An 18,590-nucleotide genomic window follows, 5' to 3' on the forward strand; every position below is an offset into this window, starting at 1 on the left:
GTTAATGTTTTTCCAGACGTTACTCCAGTTGACCGCTGGATATTTCACTTCCATTGGGTTTTGCCTATGATGTCTTGTGAGGTGGTAATAGGTCCTTCTGGTGTTAAGCAGCTGTGAAGTATCTTGAATATAGCTCACTTCCAGGTAGTAAGTCCGGACGTGATCGAGTTGAGCGCTGATGCGACCAACATCGACTGGGGCCTTTTTGCTCGTTGGGGCTAACCTGCTGAATAACGTTTTCGTAATTGTCGGATGGGGTGACTGCAGTATTTTGCGGATTCGGTCCATATAGACGGCAGTGCATTGTTTCTTGACGTCTTTGACGCCCAAACCACCAGCGGCGAGGGTTAACACTATGGTTGGCATGGTGACTTTAAAGATGTTTCCGCTCCATATGAACCAATACGCTGCAGCTAAAAGCTTTTACGCTGTATCCTTGGGTACTGGTAACACTGCTGCGATGTGATATATTTTGCTTAGCGCGTAGCTGTTAATCAAGAGAGCTCTCTGTATCCGATCGAGCGATCTAGTTTTGTGTTCACGGAGAGTAGCCCTGAATATATGTAGTCTATGGTCCCAGTTGGCTACTGTCATCTCTCTTGGGTTGGCCATTGTAATGATACCTAAGTGGTTCGTCTTCTCTGTCATTTGTAGCCATGTTCTTTGAAAGGTCTCCATATTGGGTCCGACAGGTAAAATTTTCGATTTGTGTTCATTGAGTTTGGCTCCGGAAGAAGTGGCGTAAGCGTGGATTATTTGTTGAACGACTTCCATTTCTGAGTGCGTGTTAACTACTACACTGACGTCATCAGCATAAGCGTGACACACGGTTTTTGTACCCAACACCTGTAGACCTTGTAACCTGTGATGCAGGTTTAACAGTAACGGTTCTACGGCGATTGCGTAACTCGGCTAATCCCGCGCGGCGAGTAAACATAATATGAAATCGTTTGCGTATTGTGTGGAGGGCGGAGAGTGTATTCATGGATGGAGGGGAAGAGAGAGACGTATTTGAAATAACAAAAACTACTGTGACAGAGTCCATCTACGCTGATTAGTTTGTAAGTACGTAGACAGCGTATAAATAAAATCGAAATAGAATACTTAACAAACTGTATATTCAAAAGAAACCCACTTGAATTAGAAGGGCAACTCAAGGGAAAGCTAACCACGCGATCTTCCACTAGCTCCCAATGAGGAAAAATGACGAAAAAGAAGACATATCAAAATATTTTAAGAACTCTAATATTTCATCCAGAACCCTTCATTATTTTGTACTTCTATCACGCGTCTTGGCATAGAATGTATAAGCCGTCGGACTTAACAGCCTGAAGAAGCAACTTCCTTCCAGGCTTCCAGGACGCAGTCCCAAAGAGCGTCCGCAGTAGTTGGTTGGTTTCGTGGCCAGTTCTCTGTTCGTGTTCGGCGACCTCAGCCCACACGTTTTGCATGGTGTTCATATCAGCCGCCCCTGGCGGCCAGTCCATGACGTTGACGCCAATCGTGGAGAGCCACTGCTGAACAACTGCAGACTTGTGAATGGGAGAATGGTCCTCTTCCAATGTGATCTCCCCTTCTGCGTACAGCATTCGCACTGACGGAAGCATCACATTTCCACTATGTGGGCATACTGCACGCTGTCCAGAGTTCCTTCTATCCTGTGAAGAATTCCCGCCCCTCTCGCAGAAATCCAACCCCAGCAGGTAACAGATAGCCGGCCGCTTCTTCTCGTCGTGGTTACATATTCGCGTCGATGGCGAGTCCCTTGCGGCCTGTAAAGGATTCGTGGACCGTCGTTATTGGTGGAAAACACCTTCTCATCAGTGAAAATGACGTTGTCCCACGACGCCCTCAGATGGAGCTCCGCAAATGCTAGCCGGTATAAAACGTTGTCTTCGCTGAGCTCTTGTTTCACTGCGGATCGTCGTGCATGCAGTCCAGCGTCTCTCAGCCTTCGGCGAATCGTGTCACTGGAGCCGGGGAAGTTAGTCTCCTGCCGCTACTGCTTCGCGTTCAGAAAGGGATTTTCTCTGCTCCTAGACACTAGGTCCCTGTCTTCCTGCTGTGAGATCACTCTCTTCCTGCCTGAACCAGGTGCCCTGTTGGTGGTGCCTCTTTCAAGGCAGATCCTCCACCATCTCGTTGAAGTGGTATGTGATACGTCATACCGTCTGCCAGCTTCTCTGATGGAACATCCTCCTTCCTCAATGAGAGCGGCGGCTCTACCTCGGCCGCCCGGAGTGACCGAGCGGTTCTAGGCGCTTCAGTCTGGAACCGCGCGACCGCTACCGTCGCAGGTTCGAATCCTGCCTCGGGCATGGATGTGTGTGATGTCCTTTGGTTAGTTAGTTTTAAGTAGTTCTAGGGGACTGATGACCTCAGATGTTAAGTCCCAGAGTGCTCAGAGCCATTTGAACAATTTTTTGACTGTACCTCGAATAGGCCTCTCCCAGTGAGCCATTACGGCAGACAGTCTGATGTGTATTTCTGCTTGCCGCTCTTATGCTGATTCCAGGAGAGGAGGTAAACATATTTACGTCAAACGGAGCGGCAGAGGCAGAGGCGTGCGGCGCAGCCGTGCTGGCTCGTCCCGGGCTGTTGGCCCACCAACGCCACCGCCAGCTCGCTCACTTGCGTCTCGCCTCGGCCAGCCTGGCTGGCCCGTAGCTCGCGAGCCGCGGCTAGTACAGACCCGGGCCGCATGGCCACGATCACCCCTTGAAGGAACAAAAGTTACACCTAACCTACCCAAGTCTGTAGTACAAAACTAACGCAGCTACAGCTATTATGCTATAACATGTGCAGGCACACCTACAGTTGACGATTTATTCAAATATTTGAGGAACAATACTTTCAAAAATACATTCATTTTAAACATAGCTACCACAAAATATTTCACCTAGCTAGCAATAGCATGACGCAGGAAACTATACTTTCTTGCAAGCGCTGTGCATTAGATGTAGCCTTAAGAAAACCTGTATTCAACCACGACAACTAAGCGGAATGTAAAAGTAAACAGGTTTGACGGCAGCTTCTCCAAATCATAGTACATACTTAGTATATAATACACGTTTTGTGCACTTATAACATGTACTCAGTGTCTCTGAAACAATACGTACTGTACGACGGAAACTACTTTCTGCTGAGGCACTTCATTTACATCTCAATGATACACGACTACTAGAGAACATTGCTCTTTACGTCAGTCTATCCATTTGTAAATTAACATCATGATATCGCAGATATTAGGCAACACGTTACTAGGGATGAGTAAGGCCTTAAGGTTTGCAACTAAACATGCTGCTCCTAGCTACTACTGAATATGAAGTTGATTATTAACGTGTCTTCATAACCGTGTGTGCGGCATTCGACTCTCAGTCAGCATAGACGTTTTCGTCACTTTATTTCTAGTTAAACGTGTGCACATCTCGCTGATGGTGGACCAACATTGGACATTTCTCGTCTGTTCCTGGTTAGACAACGACGGCGGTAGGCGCCGGGTTCGAACCCCGGTCAGGCAATACAACTTCAGTCGTCATTTAAGGTTCCAACACCACTACTGGTGACAAACTGTGATATCTACATTCTGATTTTACGCACTTATTCAACAATCCGATTAGGTGCTGGGTTCGCATCCTTGTCCCCAGCATTACATAATGGCATTTCAATTTTAAACATGTTCATCCTTTATTCCTTGACAATGCAACACTATACAATGTCTTTCGAGGTTAATTACCAAGGAGGTAATTGTCATGTTAGGGTTCCTGCTTTCGTACAAACATTATCGTCATTTACGTTCAAGTTGAGAACTGATAACTGATACTAGAGCAAACGTCAATATTTGACGTCTCTTTCTGCCTAGTGATCGAGTCTCGATAAGGCACAAAGCTTGGCTTGGTTAACAATGGCTTTACGTTCTGGGTTTGCATCCGGATCCAGAACGAAGACGTTGGTCATCTCGTTTAAAGTAGAACTTCGTGTACAAGTAACTGTTGATGAGTAATGTGAACAACGATATTACTAGTGATTCCATGCTAATGTTGGGATTTCCGTAGACTGGTTGCTGCCGTTAATCACGTTTTCTTTAAACTGCTTAGTATTACATAAAGTTGACGCGAAACCACTCCCCGCTGAACGTTGAACGACGTTCAGCATGTGTAGGATAAACCTTTTAGACAGCAAAGAACTTGTTTCCAATTGCCATACAACTTTATAAATCCATATACTGTCTCAAATATTTAATTGTGCCTAAGGATTACTGAACGATTTATGTGACAAAACTAGTTGTCCCATAACATTTGAAATGTCACTCATTGTAACTAAGTTTAGTTTACAAACGTTCAGGAGTGTCTGATCTCTTCTGTACTATCGTGGTGTTACTTTCCATCTGGACGGACTGTCATAAAGACCGGTGTTCTCTAGTAGTCTCTAGCGGTTCCCGTTGTGTAACTTACAACGACTGTACTGTGGAGGGTTGCGACAATTTGCAACACAGATATGCTATGTTGGTTGCATACATTCAGGTGCAGCCTACATGTTGGAATTCAGGTGTGACCCACTTTTTTTGCTGTCGAGTGCACATGTTTCTTATGCTGGATTCCTTCATTAGTCCATAGTACAGCTGCCGTCAAGTCTAGATTTTGATTTAGAAACAAGCTGTAGAACACGATTCTTGTGTTTCATTAATTAATGCGTGATGAATATGAATGCGAAACGAAAGTAGGATTCTGAAGAAGGTGCTTATGTTAGCCCCAGAATCCTGTGCTAATTCATAAACAAAGATGAGGAACGACATTTATTGTAGCACGAGTATCTGCACTTACATTGCCTCCAGCACTCGTCTAACTTGTTTGTTACGATTGTACGTTGATTCTGGCTGGCCACCATTGTGAATCCTTGCTTCCGTTCACTAAAAAACATGTCGTGACTGGGATGGATCACCTCGATATCAAAATGGCTCAAATAGCTCTGAGCTCTATGGAACTTAACATCTGAGGTCATCAGTCCCCTAGAACTTAGAACTACTGAAACCTAACTAACCTAAGGACATCACACACATCCTTGCCCGAGGCAGGTTTCGAACTTGCGACTGTAGCGGTTGCGCGGTTCCAGACTGAAGCGTCTAGAACCGCTTGGCCACATTGGCCGGCCCATCTCGATATCATACATAAACCCACTCAGGTTGTAGGTCATTCTGGTGACAGTCTCCGAGTACCAAAGGTGTCGGTTGTCGTCCTTTTGGTGAATGCCAAGGAGTTGACGGGTTCTATGGCAGAGAGCAAAATAATGTGATGCACAGGTAGTGTTTGATACATTTCTCTTACTTAAATACCATGTGGAAATGCCTGCATTATTAAGAAGTACGATGCAAATACACTGAAGAGCCGAAGAAACTGGGACACCTGCTTAAAATTGTGTAGGGACCCCGCAGGTACGCAGAAGTGTCGCAACACGACGTGGCATGGACTCCGCTAATGTCTGAAGTAGTGCTGGAGGGAACTGACACCGTGAATACTGCAGGGTTGTGCATAAATCGTAAGAGTACAAAGTGGGGTGAGATCTCTCCTCAACAGCACGATGCCAGGCGTTCCAGATACGCTCAATAATGGGGAGTTTGGTGACCAGCGGAACTGTTTAAACTGAGAAGTGTTTCTGGAGCAACTCTGTACCAATTCTGGACGTGTGGGATGCCGTATTGTCCTGCTGGAATTGCCCACGTCCTTCGGAATGTACAATGGACAAGAAGGGATGCAGGTGATCAGATAGGATGCTTATGTACGTGTCACCTGTCAGAGTCGTATCTAGGTCCCATATCACTCCAACTGCACCAGCTTCAACAATCCCCTGCTCACATGCAGGCTCCATTGACGCATGACTTTGTCTCCATACCTGTAAACATGGATCTACTCGATACAATTTAAAACGAGACTCGCCCAACCAGGTAACTAGTTTCCAGTTAACAACAGTCCAATGTCGGTGTTGACTGGCCCAGGCGAGGAGTAAAGCTTTTTCTCGTGTAGCAATCAGGGGTAGATTAGTGGGTCTACGGCTTCCAAAGCCCATATCGACGATGTTTCGTTGAATGGTTCGCACACTGGCACTTGTTGATGGCCAGCACTGACATTTTCGGCAATTTGCGGAAGGTTTGCACTTCTGTTACGTTGAACGATTCTCTTCAGTCGTCGTTGGTCCCGTTCTTGCAGGTTCTTTTCCCGGTAGCAGCGATGTCGGAGATTTGATGTTTTACCAGATATCTGATATTCGCGGTAAACTCGCAAAGTGGTTGTACGGGAAAATCCCTCCTTCTTCGCTACCTCAGAGATGCTGTGTTCTGTCGCTCGTGCGTTCAAACTCACTTAAATCTTGGTAACCTGCCATTGTAGCTGCAGTAACCGATCTAACAACTGCGTCAGGCACTTGTTGTCTTATATAGGCGTGTAGAAGAGGAAAAACAAGTAACAAAACGGGTGTATCAGACGTTGAAAAATAGAGCAACAGAAGGGGATTTTGCAACTCTGTACAGTAAACAGGAGAGAATCGACACCTTGGAGGTGTGGTTCTACGAAAAAATGTTGAAAAGTAGGTAGACTGATAAATTGAGAAAAAAGAAGGTCCTCCGCTGAATCGGGGAGGAAAGGCACATGAAGAACACTGGCAAGAAGAAGGGATGGCACTATCGGACATGTGTTGAGACATCAGGGAATAACTTCTATCGTTGTAGAAGGAGCTGTAGAGAGTACAAACTGTAGAGGAAGATAGAGATTGCAATACATCCAGCAAATAATTAAGGACGTATGTTGTACTTCCCAGTCTGAGATGAAAAGGTTGGCACGGAAGAAGAATTTAAAAAAATTTAAAAAAGGTATTTTGGCTGTACGACCTTAAAGATAAGAATTCTTATTCAACAGCCGGCCGGAGTGGCCGAGCGGTTATAGGCACTACAGTCTGGAACCGCGCGACCGCTACAGTCGCAGGTTCGAATCCTGCCTCGGGCATGGATGTGTGTGATGTCCTTAGGTTAGTTATGTTTAAGTAGTTCAAAGTTCTAGGGGACTGATGACCTCAGAAGGTAAGTCCCATAGTGCTCAGAAACATTTGAACCATTTTTCTTATTCAACATCAAGATGAGTTAATACTACAAGGTAACAGTTTCCAATATTTGGAAGTGAACTGATGGACGCTGGAGTAAAGTTTTATAAATTTTTCAGAATGTCACGAAATTTAGTCATGTTACAACCGAACAAGTCGTAATTCCAACTGAAAAAACGAAACACACGGTGGAGGACAGCCATCACACCAAAAGAACGGAACGCCGTTTGATTGAGGTTGGTTAGTAAGTAATATAAGTAACACGCACTTTAACAGTTTATTGGTAACTTAATATACGAAGTCAACTTTCATTATTAGTTGCTTCGGTTGTGCAGTCTTCAGTGTTTTCTTCTCTTTTGCGGGATATTGACTCATTACCTGTAAGATCACCTTTGAAATCTTCAATTTTCATATCCATGCTGTTTTTCATATATTTGGCCTTAGGAGATGCACTAAACACGATTCCATTTAGTTAACGTGTGGGCGTAGTACGGTTCACAAGATCGTAAGAAGAACCTCCGAGATCGTTACAAATAATGTGATGGTCAAATTGGTGGCAACTCTGACAGTGGAAGTGTGGAAGGTTATTAAGAAATGTGTAATTTTCCCAACTGCACAAGAGCTCTGGATGGGAAACACGTACTTATTCATGCTCCTGGATCACTCCTCTTTAATTATCAAAATACATTCTCCAGAACTTGGTTGGCTCTTGTAGACACTCAATGTAACTATACTGCTTTTGACATCGGAGCATGTGCAAAGAAAGCGTTACAGCTGTAGTCAACATTCTCAAACAATAATCCTTTACCCAGTTGGTTGTATTCATTTATGTAAGATAATAAATATGCATGAATGTACTTATCAGTTGTTTTATTTCTCCTTATTACAGAACTTATTCTTCAGATCTGTGTCCGTGTTTTTGTGATTCAAGAGATCATAAAACAGAGGTTAGTTGCGCACTAATTCAGTACGTTTTTTGTCATTCATGTTTATGATGATAAACTAGTATACGATGTCACAACAACCCGACCGTGCAACGGCCTGAAGTGCGGAAATATCTTCCTCAAGAAATACGGCGGTCACGATTATTTATTTGCATGCCCTTCTCAAAGAACAGACACTGTTGGCGTTCCCAAACACTTCGACATTAATTTGGTGACTGCGAATACTTTGATATCTGCTGAATTAGATACAGATCTGCTACCCAACAGTGACACGTGAAAACCAAGTTGTCCCGCTTGTCGAGAGCTATCTCCTTAACCTTGGTTGGCGACGTTTTAAGAAGCCGGACAGTGTGACATACGGAAGTTTTCGTCGGTCCGGTGAGCGTGCTTTGGTAGCCAAAGTGGCACTACTAAAACAAAAGAAATTGCCGGAACGTTAGGTCAGCGTGTTCGGTCAGAGGGCTGCCTGCCCAGGACAACAAGAAAAAAAGAAAGAAAAGAAACGGAGTAGATGAACAACCGAGGAACTGGAACGGCCTTCATATCACTAGCGCCCACACCAACTGCAACAACAATAATGAACAAAATGAAAAAAGAGGAAAAAATGTGGTTAAGGTGACCGCTCGCAATAAGTGCGAAATCCAGGTTTGAGTCGGGGTTCCTGCACAGATTTTCGGGTTCGCAAATCAAACATGCAGTGGATTTCAGCCTAACACAGCTCATCTCAAGGAATTCGTGCTCAGTGAATAGATTTCCAACTTTTATTTATTATCTCTGCACTGCTTTTTTTCATTTTCGTGTTTCTGAGCTATTCAGTGACAACCCTCTATTTGTAGATATCCTCAGGAGACCACTTGTCAGGACATGTTCGTATATAACTGACTATATGAAAAAAGTCGAGTATAATACACTGAGTCACCTGAATATGAGGGTGTAAACCTTCAAAACTTGTCATCGAAGGAAAGAAGTATCCCAAAGCTGAAGGGCAGCAACCATTGGTCATATAAAAAAAAATGTTAAATTCTGAGAGCTCTTTTCAGAACTACTAATTTGTCTGAATTTGAAATTACGAACATTATAAAATTAATTTCATTTTATGTTGTCATTCACTCAATTTTACACTAAGCAAGAAGCTTCCAAATTAATAACTTTATTGCAAAGAAAAAATGACGTCGACTAAGCTGACGCTATAGAAGCTAGACTAATTTTTTAAGAAATTAGAAAAAAATGGAGTTGCTTGGTTTGCAGTCACCACCCTCAAAGCATTAAGTATCTTACATACCACACTACTATAGTCGTAAGGGCAGCACAGCGCCAAGACTATGTTTTTAAGAATCTTACATGCAGCATCATTACAATTGTATTACTATTATTGTTAGAGATCTTCGCCTCGAGAAATGTACAAAGAAACATACGATTGTGTTATTTACATCTGATTGCCCGTGCGTGGCCATTTACTTTTGCAGAAGCAAAACTGATTTGCCACGTTACAGATACTAGGATGAGGGTTCATATTCTGATGTGGCACAGAGGTGCTGTCTGTGAGGATATATCTCTACTGGTACCTCCGTATCTGTTGTGGCGACTGAAGAGAAGCCAACGAAACGCCGGGCCGCCAATACCCCACACGGCACTGATGTGCCATGGAACCACCAACGCCAACTACTGTTGAAACTGAAATCAGCCGCATCGGGACTTTGGTGGAATTATCGGCGACAACTGAAAATGTGTGCCCGACCGCGAGTCGAACCTGGGATCTCCTTCTTACTAGGCAATTGCGCCACCCAGACACAGTGTTTATTGCTGATGCGCGGACTGTCTTGGCACGCTTCCCAGTCGACTCATATTCCCACCTGGTGCCACATACCCACTGTTGCCGTCCGCAACCTCCACGTTCGCTAGTTTTAGGTTCCTTTTGGAGGTCGAACGTAAACGTGGATCCGCACTGAAGGGTATAGATTCATTGCCCATCGAGGCGAATCAGTTATACGTATGTCGTTTTCGAAGTTTACATTGACATCAACATTTATTTAGTGACTATTTTATTCACACATTCAATATAGAAACACTACATGTCAAAGAACACTACTTATTTTGCATTCTACTATAGCATCAGTGTCTGGTAGTACATTCTGAGAGCTGTAATTCGAAGCTAAATTGATGCCTGTCTGTCTTCTTTTGGCGGATTTCGTTCCCCTCATTTCAGAAAAAAGTCATTCAAACAAATATGTGGGTCCAAACATCGATATAATCGTAGCTGCAAACTTCTGAAGTTGTGAAAATTCAATCATCATCATCATCATCATTTAAGACTGATTATGCCTTTCAGCGCTCAGTCTGGAGCATAGTCCCCCTTATAAAATTCCTCCATGATCCACTATTCAGTGCTAACATTGATGCCTCTTCTGATGTTAAGCCTATCAGTTCAAAATCATTCTTAACTGGATCCAGGTGTCTTATCCTTGGTCTACCCCGACTCCTCCTACCCTCTACTGCTGAACCCATGAGTCTCTTGGGTAACCTTGCTTCTCCCATGCGTGTAACATGACCCCACCATCTAAGCCTGTTCGCCCTGACTGCTACATCTATAGATTTCATTCCCAATTTTTCTTTGATTTCCTCATTGTGGACACTCTCCTGCCATTGTTCCCATCTACTAGTACCTGCAATCATCCTAGTTACGTTCATATCCGTAACCTCAACCTTATTGATAAGGTAACCTGAATCCACCCAGCTTTCGCTCCCATACAACAAAGTTGGTCGAAAGATTGAACGGTGCACAGATAACTTAGTCTTGGTACTGACTTCCATCTTGCAGAAGAGAGTAGGTCGTAGCTGAGCGCTCACTGCATTAGCTTTGCCACACCTCGCTTCCAGTTCTTTCACTATGTTGCCATCCCGTGAGAATATGCATCCTAAGGACTTGAAACCGTCCACCTGTTCTAACTTTGTTCCTCCTATTTGGCATTCAATCCGTTTATATCTCTTTCCCACTGCCATTACTTTCGTTTTGGAGATGTTAATCTTCATACCATAGTCTTCACATTTCTGATCTAGCCCTGAAATATTATTTTGCAAACTTTCAATCGAATCTGCCATCACAACTAAGTCATCTGCATATGCGAGACTGCTTATTTTGTGTTCACATATCTTAATCTCACCCAGCCAGTTTATTGTTTCCAACATATGATCCATAAATAATATGAACAACAGTGGAGACAGGTTGCAGCCTTGTCTTACCCCTGAAACTTCACTGAACCATGAACTCAATTTACCGTCAACTCTGACTGCTGCCTGACTATCTATGTAAAGACCTTTAATTGCTTGCAAAAGTTTGCCTCCTATTCCATAATATCGTAGAACAGACAATAACTTTCTTCTAGGAACTCGGTCATATGCCTTTTCTAGATCTATAAAGCATAGATACAATTCCCTGTTCCACTCGTAACACTTCTCCATTATTTGCCGTAAGCTAAAGATCTTGTCCTGACAACCTCTAAGAGGCCTAAACCCACACTGATTTTCATCCAGTTTGTCCTCAACTAATTCTCGCACTTTCGTTTCAACAATACTTGAGAAGATTTTACCCACAACGCTGATTAAAGAGATACCTCTGTAGTTGTTACAATCTTTTCTGTTTCCATGTTTAAAGACTGGTGTGATTACTGTGGAAGAAAATTTTTAGACGCGTCTACAAAACTTACTTCATTATGAAACTTAGCACTCAACCACATCTGACACTGCAGGTCTGTAAATTTTAAATATAGCTATGAATCTTGCACTGGCGTGTTATAAATTGATACTGGTATCTCTGATCTCCCGTTTGACGACCCCAACGCTGCATTTCGTTGATTTTAAAAGTGCTACTCTCCACTTTAAGCAGCGGGCCCTTAATTATATACGCTTGCGTTTAAAATTACGACGAAATTGAAACGTAACTCCTTTCAATACAGTGCACAATTCGCAGTTACCCTGCGCTACGTAACGTTTTACCGCCAGCGCTAGATAACGTTATACCGCCAGTGCTAACCACTCAAGCGTAACCAGCTAACATCAATTACCTCAAGCATAATCTATAACATGCCTACTAATACATAAGAAAATTAAAAAGTATTAACGTCATTGAAGGCAGTGCATACGAGTAACACGTACCATTAAAATATTCTGACGCAGGTATCAACGTCAAAATCTACACTGAAGAGCCAAAGAAACGGATACACTTGCCTAATATGGTGTAGCGCTCCAGCGCGCTAGCAGAAGGACCGCAACACGTGCCATAGACTCCGCTAATGTCTGAAGTAGTGCTGGAGGGAACTGACACCGTGAATCCTGCAGGGCTGTCCATAAATCCATAAGAGTACGACGGGGTGGAGATCTCTTCTGAACAGCGCGTTACAAGGCATCCCAGATATGCTCAATAATGTTCATGTCTGGGAAGTACGGTGGCCAAAGGAACTGATTAAACTCAGAAGGGTGTTCCTGGAGCCACTCTGTAGCAATTCAGGACGTGTGGAGTGTCGCATGGACCCGCTGGAATTGCCCATGTCCGTCGAAATGCACAATGGACACGAACGGATGCAGGTGGTCAGACAGCATGCTCACGAACGTCTCACCTGTCAGAGTCGTAACTAGACATATCAGGTGTCCCATATCACTCATCACTCCAGCCGCACACACACCACACCATTACAAAGCCTCCCCCCGTTTGTACTGTCCCCTGCTCACATGCAGGATCCATGGCTTCATGGGGTTGTCTCCATACCCGTACACGTTCATCCGCTCGATACAATTCGAAACGAGTCTCGTCCGACCAGGCAACATGTTTCCGGTCATTACCAGTCCAATGTCGGCGTAAGGCTTTGTGTCGTGCAGTCATCAAGGGTACACGAGTGAGGCGTCGGCTCCGAAAGCGCACATCGATGATGTTTCTTTGAATGGTTCGCATGCAGACACTTATTGATGACCCAGCATTGAAATATGCAGCAATTTGCGGAAGGTTTGCACTTCTGTCACCTTGAACGATTGTTTTCAATCGTCGTTGATTCCCTTCTTGCACGACCTTTTTCTGCCGCAGCGATCTCGGAGGTTTGATGTTTTACCGGATTCCTGATACTCACAGTACACTCGTGAGATGGTCGTACATGAAAATTCCCACTTCATCGCTATGTCGGGGATGCTGCCTCCCATCGATCGTAAGCCCACAACAACGCCACGTCAAATTCACTCAAATCCTGATAGCCTCCCATTGTAGCAGCAGTAACCGACCTAACAAGCCCGTTTAGCCGTGCGGTCTCACGTACTGCTTTCCGTGCAGGAAGGCGTGCCGATCCCGGGCGCGAATCCACTCGGCTGATTAGTGTCGAGGTCCCGTGTGCCGGCCAGTCTGTGGATGGTTTTTAAGGCTGTTTTGCATCTGCCTCGGCGAATGTGGGCTGGTTCCCCTTATTCCGCCTCAGTTATACTATGTTGGCGATTACTGCGCGAACACTTTCTCCAAGTACGCGTACACCATAATCACTCTACCACGCATACATTTGGGATTACTCTCGTCTGGTGTGAGACGTTCCCGATGGTGTCCACTGGGGACCGAACCGCACAATAACCCAGGGTTCGGTGTGGAGCGGCGGTGGGGTGAGTGGACTGCTGTAGCCTGTTGTGGGGTTGTGACCCACTGAGGACTACGGGGGGGACGAAGCCTCTCTGTCATTTCTCGGTCCACAGTTCCATACAATACGATACAACGTATCTAACAACTGCGGCAGAAGTTGTGTTTTCATGTGGCGTTGCCAGCCGCACCGCCGTAATTTACCTGTTTACACATCTCTGTATTTGAATACGCATACCTATAACAGTTTCTTTGCCGTTTCAGAGTATACGTCTAGATACATAGCGCTGGTGATGGTCTTGATGCATGCAGTACTCACCCAATTAACTGAGGCCAGTCAAGCACCCTATAGCTAGGGTACATGAGTAACCAGTTTCGTAACATCTACAGTTAAAACGTGGGACTTGCAGTCATTAATTACAATTACTTCATACGGCAAAATGAGCGGCTGGCAATAAAACACGAACTAACATACATTATGTGGAATTAAATCCATGTTTAAAATCAACATAAAACGTGCAAAGAGTAGTAATAGTAATATCTTACCATGCCAAAGTAAATAACAAAAAAATGGCTCTGAGCACTATGGGACTTAACATCTATGGTCATCAGTCCCCTAGAACTTAGAACTACTTAAACCTAACTAACCTAAGGACATCACACAACACCCAGTCATCACGAGGCAGAGAAAATCCCTGACCCCGCCGGGAATCTAACAGTAAATAACATGTAATTGTGTAAATGACAGAATAAAAAGTTTCAAAATAACATCACAGGTATAAATCGCAAACTTTTTGCATGCCAAAACAATTAATCATAACAGTAAGTGCCAGATAATTAACAAGTCAGTGGCCGGCCGGAGTGGCTGAGCGGTTCTAGGCGATACAGTCTGGAACCGTGCGACCGCTACGGTCGCTGGTTCGAATCCTACCTCGGACATGGATATGTGTGATGTCCTTAGGTTACTTAGGTTTAAGTAGTTAGACGTTCTAGGGGACTGATGACCACAGAAGTTAAGTCCCATAGTGCTCAGAGCCATTTGAACCATTTGAACAAGTCAGTGACAAGTGACGCCATAGGAAAACCAAACTTCTTACAGAGAAGCCACTGAGATTCCATTCCTTATGTGTCACTGACTATCGGGATTAACAGTCACTGACTTGTTAATTGTCTTGCACTTACAGTTACGTTTAATTGCTTTTTCATGAAAAAAGGTTTCGATTTATGGAAGTGGTGTTACTTTTAAACTTTTTATTCTGGCTTTTACACAATTATGTTATTTAATTTTAGAGGCTAGGCGCTTTATGTTATTACTTTTTAGACGTTTCAAGTAGATTTTAAATACAAATTTAATTCCACATATTGTATGTAAGTTCATGTTTTATTGTCAGACGCTAATTTTGCCCTAGGAAGTAATTTTAATTGATGACAATGCGTAGTACATTTTAAGTATTAATTTCACGATACAGGTTACTCATGTACCCTAGCTACAGTGCGCACTGCTGACTTCAATTATCTGTATCAATACTGCACGCATCCAGCCCATCACGAACACTTACTAAGTACCTAAATATTCAGATTTCGACGTTTATACCTAAATCATAATATATTTATGGTAAGTATTGCTTGTGTGCATGGCTGTCAAACATGTTAATGTTTTTTTATTTATTTTTCTTATCTATCACTAGGCCTGTTACAGATTTTGATTTAGCTAACTGAATTTAGTTGGTTACACCACCGTTTTTCTGTCCGTAACAGATATTAAGATGGCAATAACCCAAACTAATAATTGTGATCAACACGCACCTTTACAAATAATGTGCCATAACATGATCGCGGACACATTTACATAGACACATTTACATACTTTATGTCTTCAGTTGATAGAGGACTATGTGTGGAAAGGCGACACTACCATAACATGTTTACAAGTACTACAATATAGATAATGGACTGATGTGGCCTTGTGAAGACAGACGACATGGTCTTCCTTTGTTGGTACCGTGGCACAGCTGAAAGTATGGGGAAACTGCAGCCGTTTTACATACCGAGTATAGGTTGTTTCACTGAAGAGTTTGTTGATGATGACATTCGTCCAGATAAAATATTTCTATGGTAAAATTGTCCCTCATTCTGATCTCTGGCCGGATATTGCTTGGAGAGATGTTCTCATCAGAAAAATACAAATCCTGTGGTCTGTTGGGTTGGAGAGCGGAGTTTCAGATCCCTCGATCCCATAGGCCGGTTAGAGAACTTCAAAAAATTAATGAATAAGTTGAAGTTAGTTGTAGTCGGAATTTGTACATTTTGAACAGTATTTTTTGGGCAGGTGACTGAAGGGCTATCAACACAATACAAAATAAAATAGGGGAGTTGGAGGAGTAGATCTAACAGGAATTGGAGGGGAGGGGGGGGGGCACTACTATGAGCAGCATAGTGAAGAGATCATTGTGGCCAAGATAACACAAAACCATGAACCATCACAGTAGTACAAGTACATATTTCTACTAGCTACGAATAAGAAGAAAATAATCAAACAACCCGTGATCTGACAAAACAAATAATTCAGATGATAGAGTAAAACAAAATTTTAATTTTGATTATAGACTTGTAGTCTATAGAAAAAACAAATGGTAAGCAGTAGTAGTGGAATATGGACTTCAGGGAAAGAGGAAGCCATATGGTAAAAGTTACACAGAGCGCAATTTAACCATTGCTGATACTTTGTTTAACAATAACGAAAACACTGTATATTTGGAAGGAACCTGCAGACGCCGAAGGATTCCACAAGGATTAAGTAAGGGTAAGGCAGAGCTTTCGAAGCCATATTTTAAACTCATATGCATTCCCAGGGGCGTATTTTGTTTATGGCCATAATTTATTGCTTGTGACCTGCTGACTGAAACTGCAGAAGTTTCAAAAAGTTAGGAAATTTTGGAGACGGGACTTAAATAACCGTAAGTAATCATAGGTCGTTGAAAGTTTCAGAGGGAGCATGAAACTACTACGATTGGCGGAAGCATGGGAGATAAAATAGTGGAAGCAGCAAAGGAACAAATAGGCAAAAAGACAAGTCCCAGAATGAATTCTTCGCATAATGCATGGCATATTAAATTTAATCAATGGAAGAATCAAATATCAAATGCAGCAAATGAAGAATGGGAAACCGAAAGAGTGACGTCTAAGAATAATGTTAACGTAATAAATACGAAGGTGTTGAAGTATGCATTAATATAGGATGGGGTTGGGTTGTTTGGGGGAAGAGAGCAAACAGCGAGGTCATCGCTTAGAGAAGTAAGTCAACCGCGCCCTTTCAAAGGAACCATCCCGGCATTTGCGTTGAGCGATTTAGGGAAATCAGGGACGGGATTGAACCGTCGTCCTCCCGAATGCGAGTCCAGTGCGCAACCACTGCGCCACCTCACTCGGTGCATTAATATAGGAATCATTGATGCTGCGTATAAGAGAATCAAAGGAAACTTTGGAAAATAAAGAGGGTCTGTATCAACACCAACAGCTCATTTGGAAAGCTAGCACTAGCTTGTAAGCTTAGTATAAAAGGATGATGGTGGATGGAATACGTAGAATGATTACGTAGAGGAAAGGAACTTGTAGACTATACAGAGCTACACTCATTCGCTTTCAGCTTTCTATATCTGGCAAAGTATTACTTGTAAAAGTACGAATGATGCATGAGTAGAACCCTAGATTCACGAAGTTGGCGTTACTACTTCACTGCCTTGACAAAATGGTGACAAAACGAGACAACAAATTTCGTGTGTTGGAATATCCGAGAGGTTTAGCTGTTGCAATAGTCAAACATGTACTGAGAAGGAATTATGGAACAGAACAGCCGTGTAAGCAGACCATTTCGCGATGGTATCGACAATTTAAGGACACTGATCGTCTCTGTGAACTGAGAAACACCGGTCGACAAAGTGTACCAGATGCAATGTGGAGACAGCGAAGGAAAGTTTCGTACGCAGTCCAAAAAACTCAACGGTCCGTGCAAGCAGCGAACTTGTAATTTCGCAGCAGACTGTGTGGAAATTTTGCGACGGCGGTTAAATTTCAAACCGTGCCGTCTGCATCGCGTGCAGCAAATAAAAGTAGAAGTTTATGGTCGGTGCCTTCAGTTCTGCATCACAATGCAGGAAGCACTTGAGGATGAAGATTTCGCCTCCAAGCTGATATTCAGCAAATTTCCATTTAAGCGGAATGGCTAGTCGCCGCAGTGTGAGAGTCCTTATGAAATATGGCGCATGAGTGAGAGTCACCGAAGATTAATACTGTCCGTGTAATGTCACAGACGGAAGTGTATGGGCCGTTTCTCTTCTGGGAGGGAAATTCTTCTTACCTTGATATGTCGCAGTTGTGGCTGTTTTCCCAGCTGACTGCTGATTCCGAGGATTTCAAGTTCCAAGAAGACGAAGCACGTTCGCCTCTGCCTAGACTACGAATTTCCGCGTCGTTGGATTAGGCACAGTGGTGAAGATGATGTGTCATTGTTTCCTTGCCCCCCCCGCCCCCCCCCCCCCCATCATCCTAGTCGCCTGACGTAACGCCTTGTGACTTTTTCGTTTGGGGTCATATTGAGGACCATGTTTGGGTACTCCTCATAGCGAACACTGGAACAGCTCAGAGAATGCTCCAGTGCTGCTGAATTATAATTGACGGGATGTTGTTATATAGGGTATAGAAAGGACTTCCACTTGGACGTCGGTCGTGTGACCAAAGGGGCACTCACGGAACTCGTGAGGAACGTAAAATGCAAACTTCGTGATTATTAAAAATCACGTTCTGGTGGTTTGCAACGTAGTGCGAAGACAGCTTACTATGAAACAAAAGCTTCTTCTTTCACATCAACAATAAATGAAAAACAAATTTTGTTTTTGCTAAAATTCGGCGAATCCGCAATCACATCCAGTAAAAAGTAATGAAGAGTTGTATAA

At 43.4% G+C, this 18,590-nt stretch overlaps 1 non-coding gene across 1 annotated transcript; it reads right to left on the bottom strand.

The window, feature by feature from the left end:
* Positions 1–16,992: 16,992 nt before the first annotated feature.
* Positions 16,993–17,064, bottom strand: Trnaa-cgc. Its single transcript has one exon. It is a non-coding gene; the product is annotated as a tRNA-Ala (tRNA).
* Positions 17,065–18,590: the final 1,526 nt, after the last annotated feature.

This window comes from Schistocerca americana, chromosome 5 (assembly GCF_021461395.2).
Source record: "Schistocerca americana isolate TAMUIC-IGC-003095 chromosome 5, iqSchAmer2.1, whole genome shotgun sequence".
Lineage (NCBI taxonomy): Eukaryota > Metazoa > Arthropoda > Insecta > Orthoptera > Acrididae > Schistocerca > Schistocerca americana.